This window comes from Pseudophryne corroboree, chromosome 1, assembly GCF_028390025.1.
Source record: "Pseudophryne corroboree isolate aPseCor3 chromosome 1, aPseCor3.hap2, whole genome shotgun sequence".
NCBI lineage: Eukaryota > Metazoa > Chordata > Amphibia > Anura > Myobatrachidae > Pseudophryne > Pseudophryne corroboree.
Window position 1 is genome coordinate 879,574,537 of NC_086444.1, and position 20,748 is coordinate 879,595,284.

Genomic DNA, 20,748 nt, shown 5'->3' on the forward strand with positions numbered 1-20,748 from the left:
CATGGTACTGGTAACTTGCATGGCACTGCAGTGCTTCCTGGGAAATGTGACTACTGGGTTGGCGGTATCATTAGATAATGTGGTCACTGAGCCACAGTAGTCCTGGGTGCTGTGCACTCAACTATGTCGGATGAAGAGGAGACAAGGTGGTGGGGTGATGGGAGAAGTAGCTGGATGTCTGCGGTGTGTCTCCAATGCATATTGGCCACTCTGTATCACACAGCTGCAGGTCTTCCCACTGCTGATGTAAAATTGTCCATCTTTGCGCCCCCACAAATCCAGTGCCCTGGGCACACGCCCCCTTAGCCCCCCCTAGTTGTGACCCTGGACAATGTTCCTAGAGGGTTCTCTGTATTTAACATAGGTCACTAGAATGTTCTCTGTATTGGACTGTGTTCCCTGAAATACTCTCTGTATTGTATGGGGGGTCACTAGATTAATTATATCATGTCACTAGAATGTTCTCCGTATTGTACATGAGCCCATAGAATGCTCTTTGTAATGTGCATTAGTAACTAGAATACTCTCCGTTTTGTGTAGGGATCACTACAATGCTAGCCATTGTGCAGGAGTGATTAGAATGTTTTATTTATTGCATCAGCAGAATGTTCTCTATTGTACAGCTGATAAGTTAATTGTATAGTAATTAATTTGTAATATTATTATCATAGGGGTATTTTTGTTATCATTCAACCACAACAACAGTTATGTCCTGTTTCACTCTGCGCTGTCTTTGAAGAAAGAACTGTGTGCACCTAACAATGATGCCCTGCCTACAACATGAGGACAGTTTTAGATTATTTTCCAGGGCACTATAAATTCTTAAACCCCCATGCACACACTATGGTCAATTTAGTCAGAAGCCTGTTAACCTATTAATTTACTCATTATCTTCTATTAGTGTTCTTTACTCTGCTGTCACAGTGGTGTTCATGTAGACAAAATATCCATTTGTTTCTTGTGTTCACATGGTAAATGTATCATTTCAGCCACATATATATATATATATATATATATATATATATATATATAAATAACAGGTTACAGACTTGCTTTGTGCATCACACTAGTGGTGTTATGCTGCATTATCACATTAGAGGACATCTGCAGCATCATACCAGCAGCCAAATACCAGAAGGGGGCAGTCACTGAACACAGGAGTACATGCGACATGCTGTTTCTCCATAAGGATGTTCTCTGATAAGCTCTGCTCAGCAGGGGAAAAACAGTGTTTCACTTTATTTTATTCTTTATTTTATTCTTTAGTGGTCTTTTATAATAAGATAACAAGACAGACATTACATGGAGTTTTTCTAATGCTAATGGGTTCTCATAAACTGCCTTTGCAGTAATGCATCCACCTTATTTTCTAAAACCAGAATCTGGAACTTATAATAATGTCTTTTGATTCCACCTCAACAGTCATCTCCTTGAATTAATATTACTTTCATATGCTGTATAGTATATAGTGCACATGGTGAATTAGAGTGTGCATGTTTCTCTAAAAGCACGCATGTATAGTAGATGAACTATTTAACATGATTCTAGTGTCAAGCATGCTCAATTACATATCTTCCTCTTTCAAGATGGAAACTATTCAGCAGAACAGATTTTTTGCATTTCCATTGAAAGTAATGTATTTTGTGCATAGGAATATATGTATGCACATTGCTATTAAATACATGGATGCGGATTAACCATTTAATATGATTCTAGTCTCAATGAATGAAACAAAGACCCAGGCATTGATGAATGTCAACTTTCCCCAATTCTATACAGCTGTGTGGGCAGGGATCAGATTTAGGGGTCAGGCATTATTGGACGCCACCCCCTCCCCCCAAAAAAAACAACAAATTACGTAATTGCCCCCTTAATTTCGGGTGAGAGTCTGGATGTCTTTGAGACCATCAAAGCAGCTCCAGCCTCACCCTACTACCGACTCCTGGACCACAATTTGCTGCCTATTATCCCAGCCCCATCATTTATTAAATAAAATATAAAAAAATAAGTTGCAATGATGAAAAAAAATAATTACCTGGCCCTTATCAGCCTGGTGTGCCACCCCCCAGCAAGTGCCGCCCCATGGGACGTGCCTTTTGTGCCTAGTGGGAAATCCACCACTGTGTGTGGGGTAGTCAATCCCACAGTATAATAGAAACAATGAGGTAACAGCAGCTACAGAATAAAGTATGGGGAGAAAGTTAAGTTAGAATTGTTTACTCAGTGCATACATATAACATAAAACATTTAGGGGCCGATTTGTCACCAACCATACCTGAGGATGCGAATGTGCTGTAATAATATCCGCCCAATCTGCAATGCGATAATTGATTACATCTCATAATTGCATCAATTATCGCATTCAGGGGCAGAACTTGCGAGAAAGCTCTGTCCCTACGATGCCACTCTGCAGCCAAATTGAGGTATTTTTCAAGAAAATACCCTGATTATGTGCTGTGCATTCACCACTGCTTGACATCACAGCCGCTACCACCACTGCCAGCACCCCCCTCCCCACCCCGTGAACCCCCCCAAACCCTAATCATACTCATCAACACCCGGGGATCAGCGGTCGGAGCTCCTGGAGGCCTCCTGCTGCTGTTACCTCCTCTGGAGCTGCCACTTTGCAGCATCACTTACTGCATCAGGGGTCACAGGAGCAACAGGGAGCCCCGATGACTGGTAGCTCGCATCGGAGCACTGATCACCTCTCCCCAGTGCCGTAACTAGGCATTTTAGTGCTGTGTGCAAGAAACAGCATTGGCGCTCCCCTCCCCCCATGCAAGTTAGGGGCATTGCGTGGCCACAAAATAATAGCAATTCATACTACGGTGCACAGTAGTCTCCATTATTCAAATTACGCTGCACAGTAACGCCACTACACCTGCTAGAGCTGCTTTTATACATTACAGCAGACAGTCCCCCTTTTTACACATTACAGCAGACAGTCCCCCTTTTTATACATTACGGCAGACAGCATCCCCTTTTTACACATTACGGCAGAAAGCATCTCCTTTTTTTTACACATTACGGCAGACAGCGTCCCCTTTTTTACACATTACGGCAGACAGCGTCCCCCTTTTTTACACACTACGGCAGACAGCGTCCCCTTTTTTACACATTACGGCAGACAGCGTCCCCTTTTTTACCCATTACAGCAGACAGCGTTCCCTTTTTACACATTATGGCAGACAGCGTCCCCTTTTTACACATTACGGCAGACAGCGTCCCCTTTTTTACACATTACGGCAGACAGAGTCCCCTTTTTTACACATTACGGCAGACAGCGTCCCCCTTTTTTACACATTACGGCAGACAGCGTCCCCTTTTTACACATTACGGCAGACAGCGTCCCCTTTTTTACACATTACGGCAGACAGCGTCCCCTTTTTTCACGCATTACGACAGACAGCGTCCCCTTTTTTACACATTACAGCAGACAGCGTCCCCCTTTTTTACACATTACAGCAGACAACGTCCCCTTTTTACACATTACGGCAGTCAGCGTCCCCTTTTTACACATTACGGCAGACAGTGTCCCCCTTTTTACACAGTACGGCAGACAGCATACCCCTTTTTACACATTACGGCAGACAGCGTCCCCTTTTTACACATTACAGCAGACAGCGTCCCCGTTTTTACACAATACGGCAGACAGCGTCCCCCTTTTTACACATTACGGCAGATGGGGTCCCCCTTTATACACATTGCAGCAGCCAGCGTCCCCCTTTTTACACATTGCGGCAGCCAGTCCTCCTTTTTACACATTACGGCAGACGGTGTCCTCCTTTTTACACATTGCGGCAGCCAGTCCTCCTTTTTACACATTACAGCAGACGGTGTCCCCCTTTTTACACATTGTGGCAGCCAGTCCCCCTTTTTACACATTACAGCAGACGGTGTCCCCCTGAGAGAGAGAGTAAGAGAGAGAGAGAGATATACTTACCATCTCCCCGCTGACAGTCAGGCTCCTCGTGCTGGCAGCTCCCCCGGTGCAGGTATCGGACAAGGAGGAGGAGGGAGGGGAACTGGAGCCGCAGCAGCGCTATGTCATTGGTAGTAAGTGCCGCTGCAGCAGTCCCCTCTCCTTCCATATAGGCTGCCCGGCGCTGCTGTGAATGCTGGGATGGAGGAACTGCATCCCAGCATTCACAGCAGCAGCGGGCAGCCTATATGGAAGGAGAGGGGACAGCTGCAGCGGCGCTTACTACCAATGACATAGCGCTACTGCGGCTCCAGTCCCCCTCCCTCCTCCTCCTTCTCCGCTGCCTGGTGCGGCTACTGCTCTGTCCTCTCCAGCGCGGCGCACGTCATACAGCAGAGGCGGCATGTAATGAGTCAATTTGATTCATTACATGCCGCTGGCCGTTGCGCCCTCAGGGCAACTGTGCTGTGTGCCAGGCACACCTGGCACACACGTAGTTACGGCCCTGCCTCTCCCTGGGTAGTTGAGTATGATTTATTTTTTATTGTGATCAGCTTGTGGGCAAGATGCAGCAAGGTGACATATGCAGCTAACCCACCTAAAATGCACTTTCCGTAGGTTTAGCCACATACTGCATATGCACCAATCCCCAGAATACGATAGATTCTGGGGCTTGGATGCGGTGGGCAATGCCATCTTCAGGTGTCATTGCCCTATAAAAGCCTGTTAGCTTCTATCACACCTCCCCACTGAGAGGGATCCAACCCTCCACAGCGTGCGCGTCACTGGACGCATATGCAGATAGGTCTCTGGGTCTCAGACCCTATACAGTAGATATTCAATATTAAATCAAAAGTCTGGCCAAGCACTAAGGTGGCCCTGCTTATAGTCTATAGGAGGGCTTACTTGTTTTGTTTTTTTTCTCATTATTTTGTCCAACCATTTTTAGCTCTTTCATTTTTTTATTACAGTAGTTAACAAATACCTCTCCATTTTCCACCACAAATGTTTTAATTTATTCCTCTTTCTTTGCCACTGCACTTTGCCAAAAATTAGCTCCAGGAATAATTCTTGCTATATGGCTAAAATGTAAAGAAAAACATTTTTTGATAACTACCTATAATAAATATTGACTTTTAATGTGAAAAAAAAACTTTTCAAAGTAAATGATTATATATATTGAGGTTGAAAAAAATCAAAGATGAAGTTTAGCCTTTTCTAAATCTTTAATAAATCCTACATCTGCTGATAGAGAGATGGGTAAAACAGAACCCTCAGAAGCTTCTGTGAATGGAACAATTTTTCCTGGGCGACAAAAATTCTTTATGTTTGGCAATTATGTCCCTTAAAAATGTATAAGCATTAATTTATTTTGGATGTTAATGCTTACACCATTTTTAACTCCTGAGACATCTGTATTCCACTAGTCATGTGACATGTAAACCATTATATAGCATTCCATCATCATTCTTCTGACTATGATAATATCGATATGTTTTGCATGGGCTACTGTACCACAATGTATTTCCCATCATCATTTCCTCCTTTGAAAATATATATGAAGATAATGGTTTTTTTTAAATCAATTATATCAGTTTTTAATGTTTTGGTTATTAAGACCTGGTCACAAAAGCAATATATTTCTGTAATGGGCAAAACCATGTGCACTTTAGGTAGGGCAGATATAAAATGTGCATAGAGAGTTAAATTTGGGTGGGTTATTTTTTTTCTGTGCATGGTAAATACTGGCTTGATGCAGAACATCAAACCAAGTGTCTGTCACATGTGGCCGCGGAAGCGCCCAGTCCTGGGTACACATGGCGCATTGTAAGCGATATGTCACACCAAAACGGCATTTTGGTGCGACATCGCTTCAGTGTGTACCTAGCCTTAGACTGCCACACTGAACAGTGGCAAAGGGGACAGTGAGATGATGGACTGATTCACTTTAGGGTAAACATTGAAACTTGACCTGTCCATTCACCTATAGATGTGGATGTTTACATTTGCAAACATTGTAGACATTTTAGCCCAAAAATGTGTCAGTTCTTTCACCTGAACTAGCTCTATTTCTTTGATTACAAACAATATACTGTAACTGATGCAGCAAAAATCACTAATGGCAGACAATAGGATTGTTGATCAAGATATACACATAACCTCATTGACACAAAGCTGTACCACAAACATAAAACATGTTTTACAACAAATGTTAAATAATTATATATTTATTTACAGTGCATATACAATAAATATATAGAAAAATGTTAGGAAATTAAGTATTCTTGTCCTTCTCAAAGCATAACAGAAGGGGTCTGTCATCATTTAATTATTCATCATAAAATTAGCACCCCAACAGTGCCATTTCTTGCGGTGGGTGAGCCGTGCAATCGCACATGGCACCCTCCGTGGCATTTTGTGGCTCCTTCTGCTCACCCACCTCTCTCTAGCATACTACTCCACTCAGGGGGCAGAGTTTAACGGAATGATGCAACCACGGCATTCCAAGAAACTCCGCCCCCCAAGCGGAGTAGTATTCGGGAAGAGGGAGGAGGGGAGCTGGAAAACTGTGCTGGTGGGCTGGAGCCCACCAGCCAGTATACTTGCTTCTCTTTGGCAACAAGCATTCCCCTTGCAATGAGCTTTCCCCTTGGCAACGAGCATGGATGCCAGAGCATTAAACCCCTGGAAATGAGCATGACACCCAGTGCATGAAACCCCTGGCAAGCATGACAACCAGCGCGTGAAACCCCTGGCAACGAGCATGACACACAGGTCGTGAAACCCATCAGAATCAGCTTTATTGGCCAGGTATACTTGCGTATACTAGGAATTTGTCTTCGGTTTGCTATACAACAGCCAAGTAGGTAACAGATAAGCAGGTGGGGGGCAAGTGAAGTCAGACAGATAGGTATACCGTAGTGACACACGTGAGTTACATGTACGTCTAGTCAGTCAATGTTCAGGAGTTCAGTAGGCGGACAGCTTGGGGAAAGAAACTTTTGAGGCTTTTGGTGGACCGTTGGGGACGGCCCTGTATCACCTGCCTGAAGGAAGCAAGTTAAACATGCCGTGGCCGGGGTAGTCCTTTACTATCTTCGCTGCTTGCTTTTTATCTGTAGACAGGTACAGGTCCTGGACTGAGGGAAGGTTGGCCCCAATGATCTTCTCTGCAGTTCTGGCCACCTTTTGGAGCCTGCATCTATCCCATGCGTTGGTGGAGCCGTACCATACCAGTATTGAGGAGCACAGTACCGACTCCACAATTGCAGAGTAGAAGAGGAGCAGAAGCTTCTGTGGTATGTTGAACTTCCTTAGTTGCCTGAGGAAGAACAACCTCTGCTGCGCTTTCCCAACAGTGGCATCAGTGTTGGACCCCATTTAAAGTCTCAGGAGATTGTGGTCCCCTGGAACTTGATGGAGTCCACTAGCGATACCACACTGTCAGCAATCATTAGCATAGGTGCACTAGCTGACTTCTTCCTGAAGTCCACTATCATCTTGACAGTTTTGAGGGGTTTGAGCTTAAGGTTGTTGTGGCTACACCTTTGGGCCGATGGCGGTGGTGTCGTCGGCGAATCTGATGATCTTTACTGATTGCGTCTTTGAGGTGCAGTCATCTGTGTACAGGGAGAAGAGCAGGGGTTAGAGGACACAGCCCTGAGGGGCCCCTGTACTAATGGACCGCAGTTGAGAGGTGAATTTCCCCACTTTCACCTCCTGTGTCCTATCTGTCAGGAAGTCTACTATCCAGGAACAGATGGCTTCAGGGACCCCTAGCCGAAGTAATTTGTGGTGGAGGATGATGTATTGAAGGTTGAGCTGAAATCAACAAAAAGGACCCTCGTGTAGGTACTGGGAATGTCTAGGTGCTGTAGAATGTAGTGCAGGCCCAGGTTGACTGCATCCTCGATACACCAATTCAATCGATAGGTGAACTGTACGGGGTCCAGTTGGGGACCAGTCACAGTTTTCAGGTGATTCAAAACCAGATGCTAGAACATTTGCATGACCACAGACATCATTGCTGTCAGCCTGTAGTCATTCAGGTTTGTGATAGAGGGTTTCTTGGGGACGGGGACGATAGTGGATCTTTTGAGACAGGAAGGGACTTTCTGTAGCTCCAGTGATTTGTTGAAGATCTGGGTGAATATGAGGGCAAGCTGACCTGCACATGCTCTCAGGGCAGATGGTGACACTCCATCAGGAGCCAGAGCTTTCCTGGGTTTGGCTCTTTAGAACAGTGCCTCTACCTCTTCTTGGGCGACTTGCAGTGCCTGGAGTTGGCAGTTGGTGCTCAGGGCATCGTAAAGGTGATTGTTTGGGTCGCAGGGGACTTCGATTGCGAACCTGCAATAAAAGTGGTTCAGCTCATCTGCTAGGTCTTGGTGCATGGTTGTGGACTTCAATGTTTTCTTGTAGTTGGTTATGGATTGCATTACTTTCCATACAGATATGGGGTCATTGGTGGAGAAATCGTTTGTCAGATTGTCCAAGAACTGTGTTTTTGCTAGCCTGACTTCTTTAGTCAAAGAGTTACTAGTTCGGTTGTATAGTGCTCTGTCACCGCTGCTATAGGCCTCCTCTTTTGCTTGACCTGGGCATTGAACCCATTCCATGCAGTCGAAGCAGGCCTGGAGCTTCATCTTAGCCTCGTTGGTCCATTTCTCAACAGTCTTGATGACAGGCTTAACCACTCTCAGCTTCTGTGTATAGGTAGGGAGTAGGTGAACAAGGCAGTGGTCAGATAGCCCGAGTTCAGCATGCGGGATAGACCAGAACAAAGACTTGAGGGTAGTGTAGCAGTGGTCAAGAGTGTGCCCTTCCCTAGTGGGACACGTGACTTGTTGTTTGTACTTAGGTAGCTCCTTGCTCAGGTTAGTTCTGTTGAAGTCAACCAGCACTATAAGCAGAGAGTCTGGGTGTTTTTGTTCTATTTCAGATATGCATACGGCCAGGTGGTGCAGGGCAGCGTTTGCCGGCAAGCGGGGGGATGTACGCTCCCACAAGGACAATTCAGGCAAATTCCTAGGGGGAATAGAAGGGTTTGCAGTTGACACTTAGCATATCCAGGTGAGGGCTACATGATTTGCCTAGGATTGTGACATTGGTGCACCATCTGTCATTGATGTAGAAGCAGATGCCACCCCCTTCGTTTTTCCCAAGAGAACCTTGGAGCAATCGGCCCTGAAGAGACGGAAGCCTGGCAGAGACATTGGGTCATCTGCAATACGGTTGTCCAGCCACGTCTCTGTAAAGCAGAGGACGGACGACCCTGTAATGCCTGAGCCTGCGCTGCCCAGAAGGAGAGACAGTTTGTCAAACTTGTTTGCCAGTGAGTGCACGTTTGAGAGCAGGATTGCGGGAAGTGCAGACTGGTATCCTCGCCGCCACCACTTTACTAGGGCACCTGTGTGACAGCCTCTTCTCTGAGTCCAGGTCCTTCTACTAGGGCTGACATGAGCGCCTCCGTCATTCTCTTTCTGGGGCCACCGATCCGCCCGCCAGTTGCCACCCGGGCTGCGGGGGGCCACGACCGCTCGGACATCCACTCCGGCGTCTACGACCTCTGCATCCCTGCTACACAGGGCAGTGAGGGCTGCAAGGGCCGCTGATCCACCCACCGACGGGCCCGAACATGGGGTAAGCACCGCAGGAGCTCTCCAATTTATGAGGCCTTCCCTGCTGTATTTGGTCATTGGTGGGGTAGACAAGGGCAGGGGAAAAAAGGGGAAACATGTATTTTGGCTGAGCTGCATAGCTCGGAGTCAGCCATCTACAGCGCCATCTTGGATTGTAATCGCTATAATCATTGTTGCTATAACCTATTGCGGCACTTTAATCCAATGGGTATATTTGAAACAAGTGATAAATAAAATAACTTTGCTTTTTCTGTTGCTTATTTAGTCAATTATTCCAGGACAAAGCAGGTTTGTGGAAAGGTGTTAGAATCCAATTCCTATTGTGTAGGTGTGAAAAATCTCCATGTGAGAGGCCTTTTAAGTAGATTTCTTGTCGGGTGGTGATAACATGTGTCCTGGGGAATGGCTGGGGTCCTGCAATTTGAAATGAACAGTGACCCTTCAGCAATTCAGAGCCTGAATATACTGTATATTAGTTGATTAATGCAAGAAGTCAGAGTTATTTGTTGCTCGGAGAACAGAGGTGAATGATGTCTAAGTGAGGGGCTGGATGGATCCAAAGATAGGTTGCAGTCCACAGTACCTTGTCTGGGATGTCCAATGCAGAGTATAGTAGATTCCAAACTGAAGGACTTCTCAGTGGAGAGATGCAGAGATTTCAATCCAGTGTGTATCACAGTGCAGGAATGCAATCCGTTGGTTTTGATGAGATGTCCGTGTAGAGTAGTACAAGTTAAAGGTAAGTCCTTGGAAATTTATGATGATTCATAGGTCAGTTGTGGTGAATTTTAGCTGTTTTATGGAGATGTTCAGGAGCATGCAAAAGGTGAGGCAGCCATCTTGCCTTGGCTGGCTGTTCATGGCAAGGAGCTTGACACCAAGCATATGAAACCCCTGGCAATGAGCGTGACACCCAGCGCATAAAACCCCTGGCAACAAGCAGGTAATTTAAAAGTAATTAGAAGCTTTACTTTAGGGCATAATGTATCACGGGCTTTGCGGTGTATGGCATAATATGATGCAAGGGGCATTACTGTGTGGGGCTTAATATGGTGGAATTTTTTTTCCAGTGATGGCCAAGATCTATTGTTGCAGGGTCAAAAATTGGGGGGAAATGTTGTCATTTCCTGTGAGGCCACACCTATTTTAGTGAGGCCATGCCCATTTTAGCGAAATCACACCCCTCACCTGGAGTGCGCACGCCGGGAGTCCTCTGGGTAGTCACAAATTTGAATGTCTGGGGGGGGTGGGGCATTTTTTTTAACGCTCGCAATAGGAGCCAAATTGTCTAGAAACAGCCCTGCACCACAGTTAGGTGCAAGCATCTTAAAATCATCTCAATTACATAAATGCTGCAGTTATAATAGTTTGCCCACTTTTCAACATCCTTGAATTCTACATTGTCTATTCTATGTCCACCAGTACATACGGGAGGACATTAGAAGCGGCGGTGGTCCACATGAGTCTCTGTCTTCCTTACATATACTGAATCTAAGATTATACACACTGCCAGTTATTATAAAACGTGCCACATGTTCCTTATTATCTTGACAATTGCAGACCCTCCAACATGACCCGCCCCACTAGGTACAAAATGCTCTGTTTCTGGACTTCCCTCTTAATTTATGATTTCCATCACCTGTGTTGAACTATTTAAATGATAAGAAAGCTGTTTCTTCACAGGTGATGGCAATAATAAATTAAGAGGGAAGTCCAGAAACAGAGCATTTTGTACCTAGTGGGGCGGGTCATGTTGGAGGGTATGCAATTGTAGTATATATTTATATAGGCATACACAGATATTATATCTGATACTTAGAGATTGTATCTTTCTGTTTATATGTATTTGTATTAATATTACCATTGTTCCAGGTTTATATTTTAGCCTATAAACAGCAGCATTACTCCGATGTTATGTTCTAGAAATGTAGCCATATGCAATATGTGATTAACAGGACACATTTATTGCCCAAAAATTAAGGATCAGCACTCAGTCTCCCAGCGCATTGGAGAAAGCAAAGCAAGCCAGCACTCACGGTTCCGATGAAGAATCAAAGAGGATTTATTCCATATCAAAACGACATGTGTAGATACAGGCACAGTCCGACAGCTGTTTCAGCCGATATAGGTTTTCCTCAGGGGCTACAAGAGCTACGTGTGGTACACAAATTTATACATGTAATGGCGCCAAAAGTCAAAATGACTGTAGCATCACCCAATAGGAGGAGAGGGAGGTGGGACGAGTCCTGTGTGCGGCTCTCCCGTCTCTCCTGCTCTGTCGCATCTTTGTCAATGTAAACAAAACCGGCGCCTACCCTAGCAACGGCTCAGCTAGGGTAGGCGCCAGTGCAGCCGTCTCAAGCGTGTACAGGGGGGGGGGGGGGGAAGCAGGGGAAAAGAGGGTTAATCAAAGTACAAAGAACCAAATGAGATAACCAAAACATGAAACTCAAACAAGAATAAACACAAACATATAAAAAACATATAAAAAATGAATGAATGAATGAATGAATGAATGAATGTATAAGTATATATACCGCTGGAGCCCGGTATTGAACGGGTGTCCAATCAAACTGTTGCTGTAATTAGTGCTGTCTATGGAGCCAAAGAAGGGAATATTAACCCTCAGTAAAGATGCCCTCAATGTACATATCAAAACCATATCCAACAATGGGCTATATAGAGAACTGCAAAAAACTGTATATATTAATCACAAGGTACTCCACATATTAAAGCACTGTCAACAGGATATGAGCCAAATTATGGAAAGGACACACGGCTGTGTCAATGGGCAGAAATAAAATAACCAGCAGTACATCAACTCCACCAAAGGGAAACCAAAACACACGATGGAGTCCCCAAATTCAAACATATCAAAATGAAAAATGAAAATAAAAAAAACAAAAGCACAGATGTACAAGGATATTGCAAATGTGACTATGGACTACACACCATGATAAGTGTCAGGTGACAAAAGGAAGAATAGTGCCAGAAATGTATATATATATATATAAATATAAAGGAAAAAGGGGGAAAAGAAATCAAAAAATGCTGATGGAGCCCAAGTGCATGAAGGTAGCAGATAGATCTAATGTGGTAAGATAGGAAAGTTATGTGGTCAAGACAATAGGCGAGGGAAGTGATGAATCGAATATAAGAGATCAAAAATCTAAAAAACGCCTGAAGTCGCATTTGGCTAAGTGATGAAAGTACAGCACCCAGTATTCCCAGGTTGTCTCCAAAACTGGTACTGACTGGGCCCAACACTGCTTAGTTTCCAAGATCGGACGGAATTGGACGTCGTCCAGTGTGGTATGGCTGTAGAGATCACATTGTTGCCATTTCCTAGGCCAGAAAGGTACTACCCGTTATTAGGCCGTGCTTGTAATGATAGCAAAGAATATAAGAGAGAGATCACTTCCACAGTCCATCAGAAACCATAATAAAACATTGCAACCTAAACAATGCACAATAATTGACACACGGCGGTGTCAAGGGCTAACCAAAAAGAAACCAGCAAGTGAAACAAAAAATACTGGACACACGGCGGTGTCTATAGAAATGAAACCAGAAAAGTTGGAAAACTTCACAGGAAACATCCCAAACGAAAGTCTTCATTCAGGCCATTGGGAGTCAGTGTATGCAATCTATGAATCCACTGGAGTTCTCTTTGCAGCAACAGTCTATCACGATCACCTCCTCGTTGTAGCGGTGGTATCTGGTCTATGATGCAGCATTTAAGTTGGTTGACCGTATGTTGTGCCTCTTTATAATGTCTTGCCACAGGTAAATTAGTGAAGTCTCTCATGGCATCTGTAGATGTCAGACATTTTTTAATGGAGGAACGGTGTTGACTAAGGCGTTCTTTGAGCATTCTACTCGTTTTGCCAACATACAGGCGATTGCATGGACATTTAAGTACATAGACCACAAAGCGGCTGTTGCAGTCCAGTCTCTGTTTGATGGAATACTCCTTAATGTCAAAAGGTTTGGTAAAGCGATTGCCCAATGCCAGAAAAGAACAGTTGGAACATCCCATGCATCTGAAAACCCTGGGATTTTTCGTTAACCAATTGGATGTTTTAATAGTCTTTCTTTGAGAAAAATCAGTCTTGACTAAAAGGTCCTTCTAATTCGGTCCCCGTCTATAGGCAAATCTAGGAATTGTAGAAAGATCTTTGGTGAGAACTGGATCACTCGCAATCAGGTGCCAGTGTTCCCGTATTTTGTTGCGGATAAAGCCAGAGGCTGTGGTAAACACACTGCTGAAATTTAACCTGTCCCGTTCATTGTCATCAGGACCATCTCTCTTGTGTAGAAGGTCTTCTCTTTTGATTTGTCCAATCCTGGATAAGGCATAGTCAATCTTCTTTTTGGTGTATCCTCTGTCAAGAAATCATTGACACATGGATTCCAATGCAGTTGGAATTGCAGCGGGATCCGAAGTGATACGGATCACCCGCAGTAACTGTGAAAACGGTAATCCTCTTTTCAACGGTGCCGGATGAAAGCTTGAGTGTAACAGAAGAGTGTTTCTGGCTGAGTCCTTGCTGTAAATATAAGTCAATAATTTGTTGTCCTCCTTTTTGATGGAAACATCCAGGAAATTGATGTGTGTTTTGCTGAAAGTAAAGCTGAATCTGATCGTGCACGGAAGTGAGTTAAGCTCATGGATGAATGCCAAAAGGTTCTCTTCGGTGCCTTGCCAAATAAAAAATAAGTCATCAATGTAGCGAACATAAAATGATAAAAATTGACCAAAAAAAGGATTACCAGTGATGTGCACCTGTTCGTAGGCCGCCATGTAAATGTTGGCGTAATAAGGCGCCATATTTGTACCCATGGTGGTCCCCTGTTATTGTAGGTAAAAACTATTTTAAAAAAGAAAATAGTTTTTATTGAAAATAACATCAATCAACAACAGCAAAAAAGACACAGGTGGACCAAAATAGGCATCATTATTAGTAAGGAGCTCTCTGCATGCTTCCATCCCTTGTGTGTGCGGGATATTGGTGTAGAGACTCGAGACATCGAGTGTCACCAAAAGGGTGTTGTCCATGATGTTTTGTACTTGTTCAAGTCTCCTCAGAAAATCTGATGTGTCTTCAATGAAGCTGGCCGTTTGTTTAACCAATGGCTGTAAATAGAAATCAACCAATTGAGACAAGGGTTGACAGAGGGACCCCTTGATGAAATAATGGGGCTTCCTGGTGGCTGAGAGAGAGATTTATGGATTTTCGGGAGTGTATACAAAAAGGGTATTCTTGGATGTGCAGTGGTCATGAAATCAGCTGTGCTTTTGTTGATATATCCATTATTGAGTCCCATCTGGATGATGGAGTCAATCTCAGTTTTATATGGCCCCATCGAGTCATGGCCAAGCTTATGGTAGCAATTGGTGTCTGCCAATTGGCTATTGGCCTCCATTATATAGTAGTCATAGTCTAATAACACGATGCCACCCCCCTTGTCCGCAGCTCTAAAGACCAATTGAGTGTCACTACGAAGAGACTCAATGGCTTTCCTTTCACCCATCGTGATGTTATAATGCGATATCTTTTGCTCAGATACAAAAGGTATAGTGTCTCTTTTGAGAACCCTCATGAAGGTTTGTATTGAGGGATTCACAGATGGGGGATCAAAAACACTGGGGGGTTTTAAAGGGCACGACTCCGTTGACACAGATGCTGTTCCCGGATTCGAATTGTTGCCAGAAAAAAAGTCTCTCAGACGCAATTGTCTGCCCAGTTTGTAGAGATCCACATGCCACTTAAATTCATCCTGAGCCACTGTAGGGATGAATGAGAGGCCTTTGTTAAGAATGGACAATTCATCTGGTGTAAGGAGGTGTTTCGAGAGATTAAAGATTACTGTTTCTAATTGACTTTTTGTTGTTGTCTTCTTTCTTTTTCTCCCACCTCGACGGGTGGGTATAAGGGGTTATTTGGAGGTCGTCTGTTCCTTGCTGATCTAGAGAGATAGGTGGTGCTCTGGTCAGACTTGGATGGGGCATCAGAGTCACTGGCTGAGGTATGTGACTGACTATCAATGTCAGTGAAAGGTTGTATCGGTCTCCAACCACGCTTGTATGGTGGCCTGAATCTCCTCGGTTCACTGCGTGAATACCAGTTATATACCATGTTTTCTTTGTAGTCTAATTTGACTTGTTTGTATTTGTTTTTCTTGAATTTTAGTAAATCTCCCTTAAATTTCTCAATATCCTTGTTGAGATTAGACAGAAGATCACATTCTGGAGTCTGAATAGCCCTATATAGGTCGGATGTCTCAAGTTCCAAAATGTCTTTCTTAATGCTATCTAAATCAATGCCTACTTGTTCAATCACTAAGAGCATTAAATCGAAAGAACATTTGTTCAGTATGTTACACCATTTTGTGCAGAAATCGTTGTTATGTCTTCCAAGTGTAGGTTGATTGTGTAGACTAAATCCCCTCGGAATGAATTGTTCCTTATAATATTGTGAGAGGGTAAGTCCATGGAGATGTAATTCAATCTCCCTTTTCTTCAACCTAAGCAAATCACTCGTGAATTTCTCTGGACTATCCTTATGGAACGCCAGAGATTCAGTGTCATCAAACAAGATTCCTTCTGCATCCGCAGTATCAAATTGTAATATAGACGAAAGTTCCTTATTCGTAGACATTTATAAAACCAATAATCCTGTGCAGAGGCTAGATAACACCCCTAGGCGACTGTATGGTACATGATGATCACAAAAACCCAAGAAAAATAAACAAATTGTTGAAAAAAAATTCTAAAGGGAGCACATATAAACTCCACAGGGCAGGTGCAGGTCTGGTAATGGTTAATTACAAAAAAGAAAAAAACCACAGCACTCAAAGCGATAGTCATAATTGTGTAGGTGACCGATACAACCTTTCACTGACATTGATAGTCAGTCACATACCTCAGCCAGTGACTCTGATGCCCCATTCACGTCTGGCCAGAGCACCACCTATCTCTCTAGATCAGCAAGGAACAGGCGACCTCCAAAAAAACCCTTATACCCACCCGTCGAGGTGGGAGAAAAATAAAGAAGACAACAAAAATTAAATTAGAAACAGTAGTCTTTAATCTCTCAAAACACCTCCTTACACCAGATGAATTGTCCATTCTTAACAAAGGCCTCTCATTCATCCCTACAGTGGCTCAGGACGAATTTAAGTGGCAAGTGGATCTCTACAAACTGGGCAGACAATTACGTCTGAGAGACTTTTTTTCTGGCAACAATTCGAATCCGGGAACAGCATCTGTGTCAACGGAGTCGTGCCCTTTAAAAAAAAACCCCAGTGTTTTTGATCCCCCATCTGTGAATCCCTCAATACAAACCTTCATGAGGGTTCTCAAAAGAGACACTATACCTTTTGTATCTGAGCAAAAGATATCGCATTATAACATCATGATGGGTGAAAGGAAAGCCATTGAGTCTCTTCGCAGTGACACTCAATTGGTCATTAGAGCTGCGGACAAGGGGGGTGGCATCGTGTTATTAGACTATGACTACTATATAATGGAGGCCAATAACCAATTGGCAGACACCATTTGCTACCATAAGCTTGGCCATGACTCGATGGGGCCATATAAAACTGAGATTGACTCCATCATCCAGATGGGACTCAATAATGGATATATCAACAAGAGCACAGCTGATTTCATGACCACTGCACATCCAAGAATTCCCTTTTTGTATACACTCCCAAAAATCCATAAATCTCTCTCTCAGCCACCAGGATGCCCCATTATTTCATCAAGGGGTCCCTCTGTCAACCCTTGTCTCAATTGGTTGATTTCTATTTACAGCCATTGGTTAAGCAAACGGCCAGCTTCATTGAAGACACATCAGATTTTCTGAGGAGACTTGAACAAGTACAAAACATCATGGACAACACCCTTTTGGTGACACTCGATGTCTCGAGTCTCTACACCAATATCCCGCAAACACAAGAGATGGAAGCATGCAGAGAGCTCCTTACTGATAATGATTCCTATTTTGGTCCACCTGTGTCTTTTTTGCTGTTGTTGATTGATGTCATTCTCAATAAAAACTATTTTCTTTTTGAAAATAGTTTTTACCTACAAAAACAAGGGACCGCCATGGGTTCGAATATGGCGCCTTCTTACACCAACATTTACATGGCGGCCTACGAACAGGTGCACATCACTGGTAATCCTTTTTTGGGTCAATTTTTGTCATTTTATGTTCACTACATTGATGACTTATTTTTTATTTGACAAGGCACCGAAGAGACCCTTTTGGCATTCATCCATGAACTTAACTAACTTCCGGGCACGATCAGATTCAGCTTGACTTTCAGCAAAACACACATCAATTTCCTGGATGTTTCCATCAAAAAGGAGGACAACAAATTATTGACTTATATTTACAGCAAGGACTCAGCCAGAAACACTCTTCCGTTACACTCAAGCTTTCTTGACAGAGGCTATCCCAAGAAGGAGATTGACTGTGCCTTATCCAGGATTGGACAAATCAAAAGAGAAGACCTTCTACACAAGAGAGATGGTCCTGATGACAATGAACGGGACAGGTTAAATTTCAGCAGTATGTTTACCACAGCCTCTGGCTTTATCCGCAACAAAATACGGGAACACTGGCACCTGATTGCGAGTGATCCAGTTCTCACCAAAGATCTTTCTACAATTTCTAGATTTGCTTGTAGATGGGGACCGAATTAGAAGGACCTTTTAGTCAAGACTGATATTTCTCAAAGAAAGACTATTAAAACATCCAATTGGTTAACGAAAAAACCCAGGGTTTTCAGATGCACAGGATGTTCCAGCTGTTCTTTTCTGGCATTGGGCAATCGCTTTGCCAGTCCTTTTGACAATAAGGAGTATTCCATCAAACAGAGACTGGACTGCAACGGCCGATTTGTGGTCTATGTACTTAAATGTCCATGCAATCGCCTGTATGTTGGCAAAACGAGTAGAATGCTCAAAGAACGCCTCAGTCAACACCGTTCCTCCATTAAAAAATGTCTGACATCTACAGATGCCATGAGAGACTTCACTAATTTACCTGTGGCAAGACATTATAAAGAGGCACAACATACGGTCAACCAACTTAAATGCTGCATCATAGACCAGATACCACCGCTACAACGAGGAGGTGATCGTGATAGACTGTTGCTGCAAAGAGAACTCCAGTGGATTCATAGATTGCATACACTGACTCCCAATGGCCTGAATGAAGACTTTCGTTTGGGATGTTTCCTGTGAAGTTTTTCAACTTTTCTGGTTTCATTTCTATAGACACCGCCGTGTGTCCAGTATTTTTTGTTTCATTTGCTGGTTTCTTTTTGGTTAGCCCTTGACACCGCCGTGTGTCAATTATTGTGCATTGTTTAGGTTGCAATGTTTTATCATGGTTTCTGATGGGCTGTGGAAGTGATCTCTCTCTTATATTCTTTGCTATCATTACAAGCACTGCCTAATAACGGGTAGTACCTTTCTGGCCTAGGAAATGGCAACAATGTGATCTCTACAGCCATACCACACTGGACGACGTCCAATTCCGTCCGATCTTGGAAACTAAGCAGTGTTGGGCCCAGTCAGTACCAGTTTTGGAGACAACCTGGGAATACTGGGTGCTGTACTTTCATCACTTAGCCAAATGCGACTTCAGGCGTTTTTTAGATTTTTGATCTCTTAAATTCGATTCATCACTTCCCTCGCCTATTGTCTTGACCACATAACTTTCCTATCTTACCACATTAGATCTATCTGCTACCTTCATGCACTTGGGCTCCATCAGCATTTTTTGATTTCTTTTCCCCCTTTTTCCTTTATATTTTTATATATACATTTCTGGCACTATTCTTCCTTTTGTCACCTGACACTTAGTCCATAGTCACGTTTGCAATATCCTTGTACATCTGTGCTTTTGTTTTTTTTATTTTCATTTTTCATTTTGATATGTTTGAATTTGGGGACTCCATCGTGTGTTTTGGTTTCCCTTTGGTGAGTTGATGTACTGCTGGTTATTTTGATACTGCGGATGCAGAAAGAATCTTGTTTGATGACACTGAATCTCTGGCGTTCCATAAGGATAGTTATGGTTATTTTATTTCTGCCCATTGACACAGCCATGTGTCCTTTCCATCATTTGGCTCATATCCTGTTGACAGTGCTTTAATATGTGGAGTACCTTGTGATTAATATATACAGTTTTTTGCAGTTCTCTATATAGCCCATTGTTGGATATGGTTTTGATATGTACATTGAGGGCATCTTTACTGAGGGTTAATATTCCCTTCTTTGGCTCCATAGACAGCACTAATTACAGCAACAGTTTGATTGGACACCCGTTCAATACCGGGCTCCAGCGGTATATATACTTTTACATTCATTCATTAATTTTTTATATGTTTTTTATATGTTTGTGTTTTTTCTTGTTTGAGTTTTATGTTTTGGTTATTTCATTTGGCTCTTTGTACTTTGATTAACCCTCTTTTCCCCTGCTTTTTTTCCCCTGTGCACGCTTGAGACGGCTGCGCTGGCATCTCCCCTCTTCGCGTACAGCGCGCCTGAGCCATTGCTAGGGTGGGCGCCGGCTTTGTTTACGTTGACAAAGATGCGACGGAGCAGGAGAGATGGGAGAGACGCACACAGGACTCGTCCCACCTTCCTCTCCTCCTTTTGGGTGATGCTAATTTTGACTTTTGGCGCCATTACATGTATAAATTTGTGCAGCTCTTGTAGCCCCTGAGGAAAACCTATATCGGTTAAAACAGCTGTCGGGCTGTGCCTGTATCTACACATGTCGTTTTGATATGGAATAAATCCTCTTTGATTCTTCATCGGAACCGTGAGTGCTGGCTTGCTTTGCTTTCTCCAATGCGCTGGGAGAGTGAGTGCCTTTATTTATTTTATTGCCTTGCACCACCTACACAATTATGACTATGGCTTTGAGTGCTGTGAATATACATCTGCATATGTTTTTTCTCTGTATTCTTTGAAGAAACACAGCACACTTATCTGTACTGTTATATTTTCACCAATCATTGAACTTGTAATCATTTCCTGAATACAGCCTTCAGGATATGTGAAATTATTGGCTGCATGTTCTTTTTCTGCCATATTTCTAAATTGTTGTATTATTTGTGAACTCAAGACATGACACTAAATTCTCTTTTAATGCATAT

The 20,748-nt window shown here is 43.4% G+C and overlaps 1 long non-coding RNA gene and 2 pseudogenes across 1 annotated transcript in view; 2 read left to right on the plus strand and 1 right to left on the minus strand.

Annotated features, from left to right (window-relative positions):
• The window catches only part of LOC134958738 (uncharacterized), an 82,897-nt gene that overhangs the window by 26,334 nt on the left and 35,815 nt on the right, over positions 1-20,748 (plus strand). The window lies entirely within an intron of this gene.
• Positions 12,774-12,893, minus strand: LOC134946465 (5S ribosomal RNA; annotated as a pseudogene).
• Positions 19,084-19,203, plus strand: LOC134946476 (5S ribosomal RNA; annotated as a pseudogene).